The sequence below is a fragment of the Pseudophryne corroboree genome, chromosome 4, assembly GCF_028390025.1.
Source record: "Pseudophryne corroboree isolate aPseCor3 chromosome 4, aPseCor3.hap2, whole genome shotgun sequence".
NCBI classification, from domain to species: Eukaryota; Metazoa; Chordata; class Amphibia; order Anura; family Myobatrachidae; genus Pseudophryne; species Pseudophryne corroboree.
The window spans coordinates 874,423,690-874,441,252 of NC_086447.1; the positions used below are offsets into that span (position 1 = coordinate 874,423,690).

Genomic DNA, 17,563 nt, shown 5'->3' on the forward strand with positions numbered 1-17,563 from the left:
ACTTTGGAGGCCATACTCAGGCGTAAGATCTGAACCTGTCATAGGACTGGAGCAGGTTTCGATGATGCGACCAATGGTGGCATCTAACGATGCACCAGGCGGTATAACCTCTGAATCATGTCCGCTGTCTGATCACAGAGATTCTCTGCTGCAATGTGATTGAGTGGACTCTGAAGACATTGGCTCACAGGCTCTTCACATTAGTAAATGTTTGTCTTTTATTTTTTATAGCCAGTCAGAGTGAGAAGCCTATGGTCTGCAGTCTGCTCGCTAACTATCCTGATATCCCTTTCTCTGTCAGTCACTCAGCACTGGTAGTAATGATCCTAATAAAGTTTAAATGAACAAATCGTGAAAAGAAAACAAATCCTGTAAAAGTGACCACAGTTTGTTTCTGCGACATCGTGACCCCTCTTCAAGGTCACTGAAGCCGCCCAGAGTCAATGCAGAAGGTCAAACAGACAGGCTGATCTAAATCAGATGCCGATGGTGACTGGTAGAGAATGTGATCAGTCACTGAGGGGAGATTTACCAAAGCTTGGGGAGAGATAAAAGGGGAGAGAGATAAAGTACCAACCGACCAGCTCCTGTCATTTTTCAAACGCACCCTGTAACATGACAGCTGCTGATTGGTTAGTAGTGCATTGTAAAGCTCATTAGGGAGAGGCGGAGGCATTGTGACATAGACCAACTGTGCTACGTGCAATGATATGTACTGTGCGGGTGGTATTCAGTATGCCAGCTGTTAGGATCCGGCGCTCAGTACACATGCGCTGGAATACCGACACCCGGCATACCGACAACTATTGTTCCCTCTTGGGGTCCACGGCCCCCCTGGAGGGAGAATAAATAGCGTGGCTCGCATAGCGCGCCACCAGGCCCGCAGGTTGGCAAGCCCGGCGAGCCCGCAAGGGGCTCGTTTGCGCTCTCCCAGCTGCCGGCATGCCAGCGGTCGGGATCTTGGCGTCTGGGTGCAGGGATCCTGACCGCTAGCATAACATACTACACTTGTACTGTGCTGCTAGGCAAAGTCATTGTAATGGGCTTGGTGTGGGATCCCGGGCGTTCAGGATGCCAAAGGTCACATGACACACACCGGCATCCCGACACTGAGAATGCCGACAGAGGAAGGGGTCATTAAAATGGCGAAACATTCTCAAGCTATAAACAGAATAAAACATTTGAGCATATCACACAATTTTCAACACTTTGGTGCCTAAAAGGTACAATGAGTAGAATTATTCAGTTTTCCATGTGAACTCCAAATTCAGAGTTGAACTTGGAAATTAATATTCGCTGTTCTTCTAAAAATAAAACACAACAACAAAAACCAGTGGTGATATGTGAGGTTGGCCACACTGATTTGTCATAGTCATCTTAGGACAATATTATGGCTCTTCCACAGGGACCAAAAGGCCCAGCACAGATTAATGTTATCAGCGCACGTCTGTAACTTCATGCAGATGCCACTATAAAGCCCGTCCCATCTTTAGATCGGTTGCACCCTCCAAATTTGCACCATCTCTATGGAAGGTAGATATTTACAACCGTTCACAGTATGGGCTCCACTGTGAATGACCGAGGGCCTAATTCAGACCTGATCGTAGATGTGCTAAATTTACCACATCTACGATCAGTCACACTGACATGCGGGGGGGACGCCCAGCACAGGGCTAGTCCGTCCCACATGTCAGGCCCTACCCCACCCCCCTTCCCCGCACAGGTACAAAAACATTGCACAGCGGCGATGCTTTTGTACTTTAGGAGTAGCTCCCTACCAGCGCAGCTCCTGCGTGCTGGCAGGGAGCTACTCGTCGCTGTGAGGGTCGCAGCGGCTGCTTGTGACATCACGCAGCCGCCGTGGACCGCCTCTCGCACGGTCCGGGCACGCCTACGTTGCCCGGACCACCCTCCCCCGCCAAACGCCGCAGGCCCACCCTCTCCCGCCCAGCGACCGCCTCTGCCTGTCAATCAGGCAGAGGCGATCGCAGGGCTGAGACGGTCGTCGGCTGTCTGGCTTGCGCCGGCTCAGTTCAGACCTGATCGGCTGCTGTGCGACCGATCAGGTCTGAATTAGGCCCCGAGTGTCTGTGTATGCAAACACTTCAGCGACACGGCCGCCATTCCCCCATAAGACGGACACTTTCTGTGCGTCTGTATAGCAACCTCCCAGTCACTGCCCAAGAACTCCCAGTACTTTTTTCAAGCAGTTTTTTGATACCGTGTGTCTCAATCGCAAAAGCGCCTTTACGCCTACACAGTGCCACGCATGCCCCGTAGGAGTCTTTAGTGTTTTCGCACATGTGCAGTAGCAAATAATCGCTCCATCCCATGAACATCGTCATTGCTCAGGCCTTATGTCTCTACGTCTTAAGAAGAGACCTCTTCTGATATGCTAAACACAAGGGTGTAAAGCTAAGCACTATACACCTACAATGATACAGTACATTATTTATTTCATATTAGTGCCTTGTGATGTTTTAGCTCTGTGAAGAACCCGGTCACATAAGACCATCTGTACCTAAGGGTCCTGCTCAGATGTGCAGACAGGTAAAGTACCTGGAGCTATTTACATTGGAGACTCTCAGGACCTAATTCAGAGCTGATCGCTGTGCTGCAAATGTGCAGAGGTCTGCGATCAGTTAGCCGCCACCCAGGGTGAGTGAAAACCCGCCCCGTGCAAGTGTGTGAATACATGTGTACGCCGTGCGAAAACTTCACCACACAGCGGACATCTCCAAATCCATTCTCAACTCACTCACCATCGAATGATTTTTCCAGTCTGTGAGTAGCCCAAGACCTACTCCTACAGTGCGATGAGAAGAGGCTGATCGGGGCCGGAGCTGACGTCACACACCCGCCCTGAAAACGCTTGGGAACACCTGCGTTTTTCCTGACACCCTCAGAAAACGATCACTCACCACCCCCAAACGGCCTCACCCTGTCAATCACCTTGCGAGCACCTTGTGATCAAAAATTTCGCACCATCTCGTTGCTGTTTGGTGACGCGCCTGCGCTTTGCGGTCCATATGCATGTGCAGTCATTCAATAATTGGCCGCTGTGCGAATTCGCACAGCAGCGAACAGGTCTGAATCTGGCCCTCAATCAACCTGCAAACATCCCCGAGGCAGCAGTTATTGGGGGTCATTCTGACCCGTTCGCTCGCTGCTTTTTGTCGCAGCCGAGCGAACGGGTCCCTACTGCGCATGCACCGGCGCCGTAGTGCATCGACGCATGCCAGACGGCCGAAGGCCGTAGCAGGGATGCGATCGCCTCTGCCTGATTGACAGTCAGAGGTGGTCGCTGGGCGGGAGGGGGCGGAACGGTGGTGTTTGGCCGCCGTTTCGTGGGAGCGGTCCAGCCAACGCAGGCGTGGCCGGACCGAACGGGGGTGGGCTGCGCTGGCCAGGAGCTACTCCTAAAGTGCAAAGGCATCTCCGCTGTGCGATGCCTTTGCACTTCTGCGAGGGGGGGGGGGGGGCGGCGGCACGGACATGCGGGGCGGGATAGCCCAGTGCTGGGTGTCCCCCCACATGTCAGTGTGAATGATCGTAGCTACAATCAACTCGGAATGACCCCCATTGGTCGGACAATACTATGAAGAAAACTTATTTTCTCCTGATGCTGGATTGTTTAGGAAAAGTTTCATCATTTTCATTAATAAAAGAACAACTTGTTTTTTTTTTTATAATAAGGGTGAGCGCCTCCAGCACAGGAATGTGCTACATCTCACCCCATTATACAAGGCATACACGTTGATAAATGATTAAATATAAAAATATACAGTAATACTTTGCTGATTAAACACGTTCTGGGCTTATTTCAGATTCCATAACAGCGTTCAAAGGAAAGAAAAGAGCAGATTTAGTATCAAATAGGAATCGTGTTCCGCAGCCTAAGCCAACATAAACTCTGAGAGGGCTTTGGGAAATTGCATCAGATATTCCTGACACTGAAGTATGTCAAGTTCTAATGTCCTGCGATAGCCGGCAGCTGGAATATCAGCTGTGGGACAGCTCGGTCTGTAAACAAACATGGATTCCTGAATAGTCCCCACCATGCCGCACTTGCAAATATTTGCCTTGGTGGAGCAAGAGGAGAGACTGTTATTTGTGAGATTTCATCTAATCCCATAAATACACAGCGTGGGATCAGGTGATTTAATGGGATTTAGCATTTTCTGATATTTCACATTCCAGGTTTTATTTTTGATTTAGAGGTAAAATGATTCCATGGACGAATACGTGACTTTGAGACGACAGTGTAAGAAGTGTCGACTAACCAACTTGCTGTACAGTCATCAGCTTACAGGGTTTACAGGGGGCTAACACAAATTGCAGTGAGAACGGGGGAAGGGGGTGCCCAAAGAAAGTGGGGATTGTGTGTCCTGATTTTTTTTTTTTTTAAGTATGAGGGTGGTTTAAGGGGATCCAGTCTTTAGGTCGACCACTTAGGTCAACACTCATTAGCTCGACCACTATTGGACAACATGAATTAGATCGATATGGACAAAGTCGACAAGGAAAAAGGTCCACATGAGTTTTTCCACAATTTTTTTGCTTTTTTTTTTCCTTTTTCATACTTTACGATCCACGTGGACTACGACTGGGAATAGGGTGGTATTCATGTGACCGGCGGTCGGGAGACCGACAGTCACATGACCTCCTCCAGCATCCCGACCCCTCACTATCCCGATGGTCGGCATGCCGACCAACAGGGACTATTTCCACTCGTGGGTGTCCACAACACCCATAGAGTGGGAATAGAACCCGTGGCGACCGCAGGTCACCACCGAGCCCGCAGCGTGGCAAGCGTAGCGAGCCCGCAAAGGGGCTTGCTGCACTCGCCCCTCCCTGCCGGGATCCTGGCGTCGGTATGCTGACCGCCGGTCAGCCATACTACACCCCTGGGAATAGTAACCTGTGCTGAGCGCAGCGGTAGCGGAGAGGGAACACGGTGCAAATAACTTGGGTTCACAGTCACTTTATGAAGAAAACGACACCAGTTTAAAATAAAACCTCATGTCGACCTTTTTCCATGTTGACCTAATGACCGTGTAGACCTATTTCAGGTGTCAGTATTAATGGATCAGTTCTTACTTCTGCGCCAGTATTAATGGATCAGTTCTCACTTCTGCGCCAGTATTAATGGATCAGTTCTCACTTCTGTGCCAGTATTAATGGATCAGTTCTCACTTCTGTGCCAGTATTAATGGATCAGTTCTCACTTCTGTGCCAGTATTAATGGATCAGTTCTCACTTCTGTGCTAGTATTAAATGATAAGTTCTCACTTCTGTGCCAGTATTAATGGATCAGTTCTCACATCTGCGCCAGTATTAATGGATCAGTTCTCACTTCTGTGCCAGTATTAATGGATCAGTTCTCACTTCTGTGCCAGTATTAATGGATCAGTTCTCATTTCTATGCTAGTATTAAATGATAAGTTCTCACTTCTGCGCCAGTATTAATGGATCAGTTCTCACTTCTGTGCCAGTATTAATGGATCAGTTCTCACTTCTGTGCCAGTATTAATGGATCAGTTCTCACTTCTGTGCCAGTATTAATGGATCAGTTCTCACTTCTGTGCTAGTATTAAATGATAAGTTCTCACTTCTGTGCCAGTATTAATGGATCAGTTCTCACTTCTGCGCCAGTATTAATGGATCAGTTCTCACTTCTGTGCCAGTATTAATGGATCAGTTCTCACTTCTGTGCGAGTATTAAATGATCAGTTCTCACTTCTGTGCTAGTATTAATGGATCAGTTCTCACTTCTGTGCTAGTATTAAATGATCAGTTCTCACTTCTGTGCTAGTATTAATGGATCAGTTCTCACTTCTGTGCTAGTATTAATGGATCAGTTCTCACTTCTGTGCTAGTATTAAATGATCAGTTCTCACTTCTGTGCTAGTATTAATGGATAAGTTCTCACTTCTGTGCTAGTATTAAATGATCAGTTCTCACTTCTGCGCCAGTATTAATGGATCAGTTCTCACTTCTGTGCCAGTATTAATGGATCAGTTCTCACTTCTGCGCCAGTATTAATGGATCAGTTCTCACTTCTGTGCCAGTATTAATGGATCAGTTCTCACTTCTGTGCCAGTATTAATGGATCAGTTCTCACTTCTGTGCTAGTATTAAATGATCAGTTCTCACTTCTGCGCCAGTATTAATGGATCAGTTCTCACTTCTGTGCCAGTATTAATGGATCAGTTCTCACTTCTGTGCTAGTATTAAATGATCAGTTCTCACTTCTGTGCCAGTATTAATGGATCAGTTCTCACTTCTGTGCCAGTATTAATGGATCAGTTCTCACTTCTGTGCTAGTATTAATGGATAAGTTCTCACTTCTGTGCTAGTATTGACGGCTCAGTCGTCGTGTATGTGCCAGTTTCTATATTTATATGAAAACCTGCTCTGTTTACCGCTGGCCGAGGGAAGATATAAGACATCTGAGAGGATGGTAAGTGCTATAAGAATAATATTCCAGTGAGAAGTGCTCCTTTATGAGATGGAGATAAGTGCCTGAGAATTTCTGCGCTTCCGGAGCTCTTAAACTTCTAGTTTGTAACAATCTTCCTTCAATTTGTCGCGCTGGAATGAGACCTCTTCCACTGATTACAGCATCTGTAAGCGATTTGTCCCCTAAGTACACATCTATATTTCATGCATAGATAAACAATCCATGTGTTTACAGTGTGGGATCTGCCGGTACAGGATTCCCATAGAACTCCGATGGGGTCACAATAGCAGCAATGGGAAATCCATAGCTTGCAGAATGTTATTTCCGACATCCTTATTTCTTGTTACATTTATTTATTACCAGTTATTTATATAGCGCACACATATTCCGCAACGCTTTACAGAGAATATTTGCCCATTCACATCAGTCCCTGCCCCAGTGGAGCTTACACTCTATGTGTTATGATTCCAGCACTCTGGTCTGAGGAGATCTTTTTGCGAGGACCGGAGCACTGGAACGAAATGCTGGGGAAGGGAGCGGGAATGGAAAATAGCCCCTGGCGCCCTAACTCCGTTGTCTCACCCGTGCTGTCGGAAATCCCCTGCGAGACTATGGTTGCTTGAGCCCATGGCAGCCGCGTTTGAAGGGCGGATTATGTCTGCCCAACTCCGATGCCCCCCCAGGTTTTAATGAGAGACAAAGGGAAATCCGAGACAGGGTGATAACAAGGGGCCCTCTGACTAAACAACCAGGCCAGGGGCTACAAGCTAACTTAAAACTAGAATATGTGCGGAAACACCGCCAGGGAAAAGGACAACCAAAATATCCACTTGTCCACTTCTCCTACCCAGCAACGCCGAGTTCCAGAGAGGACTTGTGGAAGCGGAACCCTCCGCAAATGCTCCAAAAACAGAATATATAAAGATAAAGCGGCTGAGCCGCAACACACGGAACACCACTCGATATACAAAGGTGATCAGTCAGGACAACTGGGGACCAAACGACTTCCTGGGATGAGATGACAACTCCCGAATACAGGACTTCTGAGGACAGGAATGACCGGATACAGCAGGACTGGAACAGACTCTCAGCAAACCAAAGCAGCATACAGGAAGCTATTACCAGCGTCTGTGAGAAGTACTGGGAAGGTATTTAACAGGGAGTCCTCCAATCAGCTGCTTAGAGCCTGATTGGGAATAAATGCCGTGCAGCTGCCTTGCTGCACGGCCAGAGCACAAGTGTGTGTGCTTGTTAATTAGGCCCTGCAACGGGGAACGTGGTCCGCCCGTGGCGTCCCCGTTGCTAGGGTCCGTGCGGCTCAGCGCGCCCGGCGTCTAGTGTTGCTAGGGAGCCGGCGGCTGAACGCGCACGGCGTCCCTAGTTGCTAGGCGCCGGGCCGCGCGGACATGCGGACCCCGGCGCCTAACAGTACCCCCCCTTGAGGAGGGGTCAAGGAACCCCTAAAGCCAGGCTTCTGAGGAAATTCCCGAAAAAATGCCCTCTTGAGCCTAGGGGCATGAAGATCCTTATCTAGGACCCAAGACCTTTCCTCCGGACCATAGCCTTTCCAGTGAACTAAAAAATAAAGCCGACCCCGGGACAATTTGGAATCAAGAACTTTCTCTACCAAGAACTCCTGTTGTCCCTGTACATCCACTGGAGATCTACCCTGAGAGATCATCCGAGGAAATCTACTGGAAGAAACGTATTGTTTCAACAGGGAACAATGAAACGTATTTCCAATCTTGAGAGATCTTGGTAAACGTAGCCGAAAGGCAACTGGGTTGACTCTTTTAATAATAAGAAATGGTCCAATAAATTTGGGTCCCAGTCTAGCCGAGGATTGTCGAAGCCTGATGTTGCGAGTTGACAACCACACCTTGTCTCCCACCTTAAAAGTGCAAGGACGTCGGAGCCAGTCAGAAAATTTCTTTTCTCGAAAGGCCGCTTTTCTGAGAGCAAGGTGCACTTTTTTCCAAATTGCTCTGAGATGGGAGGTCAATGCCAGCGAGGAGACTGGAAAATGATGAAAAAAAGAATTAGCTCTGGGGTGAAAACCAAAAACTGAAAAGAATGGAGACTCTTTAGTGGAGGAATGACAGGAATTATTGTAAGCAAATTCAGCCAAAGGAAGAAACTCGGACCAATCATTCTGGAGTTTGGCTGAATACAAGCGCAGATATTGTTTTAATGACTGGTTAACTCGTTCGGTTTGCCCGTTGGATTGTGGGTGATAACCGGATGTTAATGACAGTTTCATCTTTAATGAAGCACAAAAACATCTCCAGAATTGTGCGATGAATTGTGGACCCCGATCAGAAACAATATCAGTGGGTAACCCATGAAGCCTAAACACATGGCGGAGGAACAAAACTGCCAACCCTTGAGCAGAATGCAATCGGGGGAAGAGCAATAAAATGAGCCATTTTACTAAAACGGTCCACTACCACCCATATGACTCGGAATCCGGCTGAAAGGGGAAGGTCAACCACAAAATCCATGGAAATATGAGACCATGGCCTGAGAGGGACACTTAAGGGCATAAGTTGCCCGATAGGCAAGGAACGGGGAACCTTATGCTGTGCACAAACCTGACATGAAAAAACAAATTCCCTAACGTCTTTAGACATACTAGGCCACCATACTGAGCGAGAGACTAACTCCAATGTCTTAGTGATTCCTGGATGCCCTGAAACCTTGTTGTCATGGAATTCAGTTAAAACAGTAGCTCTCAAAAATTCAGGAACGTAAAGACGTCCAGCAGGAGTAAATCTAGGAGCTTGGTGTTGAAGCTGGTTTAACTGGGTAAATAAATCCTGTGTGAGGCCTGCCCGGATGACCGAAGATGGAAATATTGGGGTAACAACAGGATTGTTATTGTGAACCGGAAGAAAACTACATGACAGGGCATCAGCTTTAGTATTCTTGGAACCAGGCCTGAAAGTGATTATAAATTTGAAACGAGTAAAAAATAATGCCCAACGTGCCTGCCGGGCATTAAGCCGTTTAGCTGATTCAATGTATTGCAGGTTCTTATGGTCAGTCAATACCGAAATAGTATGCTTTGCTCCTTCCAGCCAATGCCTCCACTCCTCAAAAGCCCACTTTACCGCCAGTAACTCCCGATTACCAACGTCATAATTGGATTCAGCGGAGGAGAACTTCCTGGACATAAAGGCACAAGGATGTAAGTCCAAAGACACCGGATCCTTTTGAGAAAGGACAGCCCCCACTCCAACCTCTGAGGCATCAACCTCCACAACAAAGGGCAATTCCGGATTAGGATGTCTGAGGACTGGAGCTGAGACAAAGGCTTGTTTCAGAGCCCGGAAGGACAACTCAGCTTCATGCGACCAGTTGGTAGGATCCGCTCCTTTCTTTGTCAGAGCCACAATGGGAGCAACCAGGTCAGAAAAAGAATGAATGAACCTCCTATAATAATTCGCAAACCCTAAAAAGCGATGAATTGCTTTTAAATTGGTGGGTTGCGCCCAATTAAGGATGGCCTGAAGCTTCTTAGGTTCCATGGAAAATCCCTGAGGGGAAATTATGTACCCTAAAAAAGATACTTTCGTGACGTGAAATTCACACTTCTCCAGTTTGGCATATAAATGATTCTCACGTAACTTTTGAAGAACCAGACGTACCTGGGTGATATGTTGTTCCATCGATTCAGAAAAAAATCAAGATGTCGTCTAAATAAACGACCACGAATTTCCCTAGGAAGTCACGGAGCACATCGTTAATGAGGTTTTGAAAAACTGCTGGAGCATTCGACAGGCCGAACGGCATCACCAGGTATTCGTAGTGACCCGACTGAGTACTGAAAGCCGTCTTCCACTCATCTCCAGATTTAATTCGGATGAGGTTGTAAGCTCCTCTCAGGTCAATTTTAGAAAAAATCACAGCAGAACGTAACTGATCAAAGAGTACAGAAATCAACGGCAAAGGATAGGTGTTTTTGACTGAGATTTTATTCAAGGCTCTAAAATCTATGCATGGTCTAAGCGAGCCATCCTTTTTCTCCACAAAGAAAAAACCAGCACTTAAAGGGGATTTTGATGGTCTAATAAAACCTTTCTGTAAGCTCTCCTGAACATAGTCATTCATAGCCGAAGTTTCTGGCCCGGACAATGCATATAATCTCCCCTTTGGCAATGCGGCACCAGGGATTAGCTCAATAGCACAATCATAAGGCCGATGGGGAGGCAGAATGTCCGCATTGCCTTTGGAGAATACATCGGCAAACTCCTGGTATTCCACAGGAATAAGTTCTGGAATGATAGCTGCTACTCTAACTGGAAACGAAATACATTCCTTAGCACAAAAAGTACCCCATTGTGAAATCTCCCCGGACCGCCAATCAATGGTGGGATTATGAAAGGCCAGCCAAGGGTGACCCAGAACAACTGGAACTGCTGGGCAATGTGTTAGATAGAACTCGATCTTTTCGGAATGTAAAGCTCCTACTGTAAGTACTACGGGAGGTGTACGGTGAGTAATAACCCCGTTGGAAAGCGGACTCCCATCTAAGCCATGCATGGTGACACACCTACCCAATGGTAACTGAGGAATGCCTAAGGCCTTAGCCCAAGTTAAATCCATAAAGTTTCCTGCAGCTCCACTGTCAACAAAAGCCGACACCAAAGAACTGAGGCTGCCAAAGGAAACCTCAACTGGGACTAAAAGAGAGTTATTCGAGGAGATAAGCTGCAGACCTAGGTGAACCCCCTCACAATTCACCTGGTCAAAGCGTTTCCCGACTTGTTCGGACAGTTACGAGCAAAATGTCCCTTACCACCACAGTACAAACAAAGACCGGAATTTTGCCTTCTGGCCCTTTCCTCAGGAGACAGCCGGGAGAGACCCATCTGCATGGGCTCCTCTACGTCTTCTGGAATGGAATAAACACAAGGACTTGACCTTACAGGTGTTCCTCTTTCAGCCCTCCGCTCTCTGAGACGACGATCAATCTTAATAGAAAGCTCCATGAGTTTATCGAGAGTCTCAGGAGCGGGGTACTGGAGGAGACTGTCTTTAATAGACTCTGATAAGCCGAGGCGAAACTGACTGCGCAGGGCTGGGTCATTCCAGCCACAGTCGTTCGACCAACGGCGAAACTCAGTACAATAAACCTCTGCAGGATTTCTTCCTTGTTTGAGAGCGCGCAGCTGACTTTCAGCGGACGCCTCTCTATCTGGGTCATCATACAAAAGCCCTAAAGACTTAAAGAAAGCATCTACTGACAACAACGCAGGATCCTCTGCCCTTAAACCGAACGCCCAGGTCTGAGGATCCCCCTGGAGTAAAGAAATAATAATCCCAACTCGCTGAGATTCAGAACCAGAGGAAGTAGGTCTTAAACGGAAATAAAGTTTACAGGATTCTTTAAAACTAAAAAATTATTTTCTATCGCCAGAAAAACGGTCAGGCAAATGCATCTTTGGTTCAGGGACTACCTTTGGGGAGGCTCGCAAAAGATCTTCCTGCGACCTCACCCGAACAGAAAGATCCTGAACCATCTGAGTAAGTTCTTGAATCTGATTGACTAAGAGCTGGCCAGGGTTTGGCCCTAAACCTGTCGGATTCATGAGGCCAAAATTTTTAAAAAAAAACTGAATGAGAGGAAAAAATTAAAGCCCTGTTTAATTTTAATTTTTTGGTATGGCCGGTAATAATGTTATGATTCCAGCACTCTGGTCTGAGGAGATCTTTTTGCGAGGACCGGAGCACTGGAACGAAATGCTGGGGAAGGGAGCGGGAATGGAAAATAGCCCCTGGCGCCCTAACTCCGTTGTCTCACCCGTGCTGTCGGAAATCCCCTGCGAGACTATGGTTGCTTGAGCCCATGGCAGCCGCGTTTGAAGGGCGGATTATGTCTGCCCAACTCCGATGCCCCCCCAGGTCTTAATGAGAGACAAAGGGAAATCCGAGACAGGGTGATAACAAGGGGCCCTCTGACTAAACAACCAGGCCAGGGGCTACAAGCTAACTTAAAACTAGAATATGTGCAGAAACATCGCCAGGGAAAAGGACAACCAAAATATCCACTTGTCCACTTCTCCTACCCAGCAACGCCGAGTTCCAGAGAGGACTTGTGGAAGCGGAACCCTCCGCAAATGCTCCAAAAACAGAATATATAAAGATAAAGCGGCTGAGCCGCAACACACGGCAGAGCCGCAACTCACAGAACACCACTCGATATACAAAGGTGATCAGTCAGGACAACTGGGGACCAAACGACTTCCTGGGATGAGATGACAACTCCCGAATACAGGACTTCTGAGGACAGGAATGACCGGATACAGCAGGACTGGAACAGACTCTCAGCAAACCAAAGCAGCATGCAGGAAGCTATTACCGGCGTCTGTGAGAAGTACTGGGAAGGTATTTAACAGGGAGTCCTCCAATCAGCTGCTTAGAGCCTGATTGGGAATAAATGCCGTGCAGCTGCCTTGCTGCACGGCCAGAGGACAAGTGTGTGTGCTTGTTAATTAGGCCCTGCAACGGGGAACGCGGTCCGCCCGTGGCGTCCCCGTTGCTAGGGTCCGTGCGGCTCAGCGCGCCCGGCGACTAGCGTTGCTAGGGAGCCGGCGGCTGAACGCGCACTGCGTTCCTAGTTGCTAGGCGCTGCCCCGCGCGGACATGCGGACCCCGGCACCTAACACTATGGTGGTCATTCCGAGTTGTTCGCTCGCAGCCGTTTTTAGCAGAATTGCGATCAGGCTAAAAACCGGCAGTTCTGCGCATGCGTATGGGCCGCAGGGCGCACGCGCTAAGTACTTTCACACAAAACTATGCAATTTTACACAGGGCCGAGCGATGCTTTTCAGTCGCTCTGCTGATCGGTGAGTGATTGACAGGAAGTGGCTGTTTCTGGGTGTTAACTGAGCATTTTCCGGGAGCGTGCTAAAAAACGCAGACGTGCCAGACGAAAACGCAGGAGTGGCTGGGGAAACGGGGGAGTGGCTGGCCGAACGCAGGGCGTGTTTGTGACGTCAAACTAGGAACCAAACAGTCTGCAGTGATCGCAATCTAGGAGTAGGTATGGAGCTACTCAGAAACTGCAGGGAAAAATTTATTAGCAGAACTGCTAACCTTTCGTTAGCAATTCTGCTAAGCTAAGATACACTCCCAGAGGGAGGCGGCCTAGTGTTTACAATGCTGCTAAAAGCAGCTAGCGAGCGAACAACTCGGAATGAGGGCCAATATTCCCTATCACATGTACACACAGACACATTCACACTAGGGTTACATTTTGTTGGGAGCCAATTAACCTACCAGTATATTTTTGGATTGTGGGAGGAAACAGGAGTACCCGGAGGAAACCCACGCAAGTATGGGGAGAATATACAAACTCTGCACAGTTAGGGCCATGGTGGGAATCGAACACACGACCTGAGGAAACCACCATCCTAGCCACATGTGAGTCCACTGGATGAGGTGTTTCCCAATTCTTAGACAGCTCTGGCGCGAGGGGATAGCGAGCCAGCATCCTCTTTTGAGGCACAAACTTCGTACCCGGGTTTTCCCAGAGTTCCTGAAGTATATCCACTAGGTGGTCAGAGTGAGGTAAAACCTGTTTAACCACCTTCTGACGCTTGAACCTATCTGGTTTCTTAGGAAGCACGGATGGCTCGGGATCATCCGTAATCTACAGAATTAACTTAATAGCCTCCAAAAGGTCAGGAACATCCACATCTGAACTACCCTCCCCATCAGCCGTATCCGAGTCAGAACCTGTGGGGTCAGTGTAAGTGCCGTCCTCATCAGACGAGGTGTCAGTGACAGCAGTGGATTGTGAGGAGACGAGCGCTCGCTTAGAGGACCTCTTGGACTTAGGCGAGCGTTGGTCAGACTTTTTAGTAGTCAGGGACTGGTTCAACTTCTTTAATTGAGCAGATAAATCATCCGCCCACGGCGGGTTAGCTGCAGGGCCCACATACGGTTGTACCGGCATTGGGGGTCCCATAGGGGGTGTTAGTTTATTAACTAGCGTATGCAGAAACGTGGAAAAAGCGGCCAACGGTGGGTCAGTATGTGCCTCCGTTGCCACAGTCCCACTGAGGGGCAAGGAGCCCCCAGAACCAGAGCCCACAGCTGCTATATTCTCCTCATATGTGCCTGTGGCTTCAGCAACACCAGCAGTGTGTTCCGCCCCAGAACCGTTACCCTCAGAAGCAGACATGATATAACTTGCAGTATGAGGTAACACAGTACAATTATTAGCAGCACTATATCCCTAAACCCAAACCCCTGCACAGTGTAGTCAGCACTAGCAGAGATAAAGGAGAGATATGGTGACCACATCACAGAGAAAAATACGTTATACAGTATATCTTTGTGAAAATCCTATATTAAATAAAACATGATGCACCAAGCCCCCTCAGGTTATAGAATATAGGGATAGCAAGTTGAGTGAAAGACACGAGATGGACATCACTCAGCTATCAATGCACACACAAATAGTCACAGTTTGTACAATGCAGAGGTTATTACAGACAATAATACTGCACTGGACTAGCTTACACAGCTATATAACAGTAGATATAACAGTACACAGTAAGAACTGGATGTATATCACAGGGTAATTGTACTATAAAACCCTGACTAAGTGCACTCTCTTAACTATCACTGTCTAAAAAGGCAGGTAGAATACTTAAGTGTCATGTAAAGGCACAGCGCTGACAACCAGGCGGCTTTACATAGGAAGATTTGCCCAAGCAGTCCCAGGGGTGGTATTCATGTGACCGGCGGTCTGCTGACCGACAGTAACATGACCTCCTCCACCATCTCGCCGGCTCAGTATCCCGATGGTCGGCATGCCGACCAACAGGGACTATTTCCACTCGTGGGTGTCCACGACACCCATAGAGTGGGAATAGAACCCGTGGCGACAGCAGGTCGCCACCGAGCCCGCAGCGTGGCGAGCGTAGCGAGTCCGCAAGGGGCTTGCTGCACTCGCCCCTCCCCGCCGGGATCCCGGTGTTGGTATGCTGCCGGGATCCCGGCGTCGGTAAGCTGACCGGCGGTCAGGAGACCGCCGGTCAGCCATACTACACCCCAGTCCCAGGAACAGTGAACTGAGGGATAATGGCGATGCAGACACTGACTGGGAGTGAGGAAAAGACAGATATGCAGCTCCAGGGCGGGAACATTTGCGGGAAATGGCGCCCTGGGGCTGGGGGAGGGGCTTCAGGTCTAAGCCTTATCCCCCTTGCTGGCAAAACCACCGGGTACCGTGGGCAATATAAGAAGTGGTTCAGAGAGAAAACCCGACCTGCGCCCATGCCCTGGTGATCTAGTGGGATCGCCTGTACTGCCACAGTGTCCACCGCCAGCGCGCGCGGCCCGCCTCCCACTGACTGCGCTGGATCGCGATAAAGACCAGGTCCCGCGAGCGGGACCCACTTACCACCTCCCGAAGCGCGGCCACGCGATCCTGGAGAGCCCCAGCCGTGTGTGTCTAACATGAAGAAAACCGGAGCCTCCGCTGCAGGTACCCGGCAACCAGGGCTCGGGAGTGTACAGCGCCGCTGGGGAGAGCTGGAGCTGCAGCAGTGAATGTCACAAGACATTTACCACCGCTGCTGCCCTTGAAGTCTTCACTTTTTACCTCATAAAAAGCTTTTCTCAAGGCTGCTTGGAGTGCCTGCTTACTGCAGCACCAACTTACAAACTGAGCTCCTGTGCTGGGAGGCGGGGTGATATAGGAGGCGGCGCTGTGCATTCTGGGAATAGTCAAAGCTTTGAGTCTGTTGGTGCCTCGGATCAAGATCCTACTCTACACCCCATTGTCCAGGCTTGTGGAGCCCAGTGTACCCCGCAGCAGAAATACAGTTGTGATACACGGTATATAGAAAGATATATTGCTGTGATACAAGGCATATAGGGGGTCATTCCAAAATTTTGCACAGCTCCGATCTTCTTCCCTGACATGCGGGGGGACGCCCAGCACAGGGCTAGTCTGCCCCGCATGCCAGTGTCGCCCCCCCGTAGAAGTGCAAAGGCATCGCACAGCGGCGATGCCTTTGCACTTCAGGAGTAACTCCCGGCTAGCGCAGCTTTAGCGTGCTGGCCGGGAGCTACTCCTCATTCCCTGGCCCGCAGCGGCTGCGTATGACGTCACGCAGCCGCTGCGGCCCGCCCCCCATTCGGTCCGGCCACGCCTGCGTTGGCCGGACCACACCTACGAAACGGCGGGCAAACGCCGCCGTTTCGCCCACTCCCGCCCATCGATAGCCTCTGCCTGTCAATCAGGCAGAGGCGATCGCTATCCTGCCACGGCCGTTGGCCGTCCCGCATGCGCTGGCGCACAAAGGTGCCGGCGCATGCGCAGCAGGGACCCGTTCGCTCTGCTGCGTGAAAACGCAGCGAACGAACGGGTCGGAATGACCCCCATAGTTGTGACATTCAGTTGTATACGTAAGCATATAGGCCCTCATTCCGAGTTGTTCGCTCAGTAATTTTCTTCGCATCGCAGCGATTTTCCGCTTATTGCGCATGCGCAATGTTCGCACTGCGACTGCGACAAGTAAATTTGCTAAGAAGTTAGGTATTTTACTCACGGCATTACAAGGTTTTTTCTTCGTTCTGGTGATCGGAGTGTGATTGACAGAAAGTGGGTGTTTCTGGGCGAAACTGGCCGTTTTATGGGAGTGTGTGAAAAAACGCTGCCGTTTCTGGGAAAAATGCGGGAGTGGCTGGAGAAACGGGGGAGTGTCTGGGCGAACGTTGGGTGTGTTTGTGACGTCAAACCAGGAACGACAAGCACTGAACTGATCGCACTGGAAGAGTAAGTCTCGAGCTACTCAGAAACTGCTTAGAAAAATCTTTTCGCAATATTGAGAATACTTAGTTCGCAATTCTGCTAAGCGAAGATTCACTCCCAGAGGGCGGCGGCTTAGCGTGTGTACTGCTGCGAAAAGCGGCTAGCGAGCGAACAACTCGGAATGAGGGCCATAGTTGTGATAACATGTATGTATACTATATATATATATATATATATATATATAGGAAGCCTCTTAATGAATGGAAAATAGTTTCACATAAAAAGTGTCAGTTTAGTGTAAATAGAAGGGAATTAACCACAAAGATTTA

The 17,563-nt window shown here is 48.9% G+C and overlaps 1 protein-coding gene across 4 annotated transcripts in view; it reads right to left on the reverse strand.

Moving 5' to 3' along the window:
- Positions 1-17,563, reverse strand: part of DAAM2 (dishevelled associated activator of morphogenesis 2) — a 471,074-nt gene that overhangs the window by 64,731 nt on the left and 388,780 nt on the right. The gene's annotated exons all lie outside the window — the stretch shown is intronic.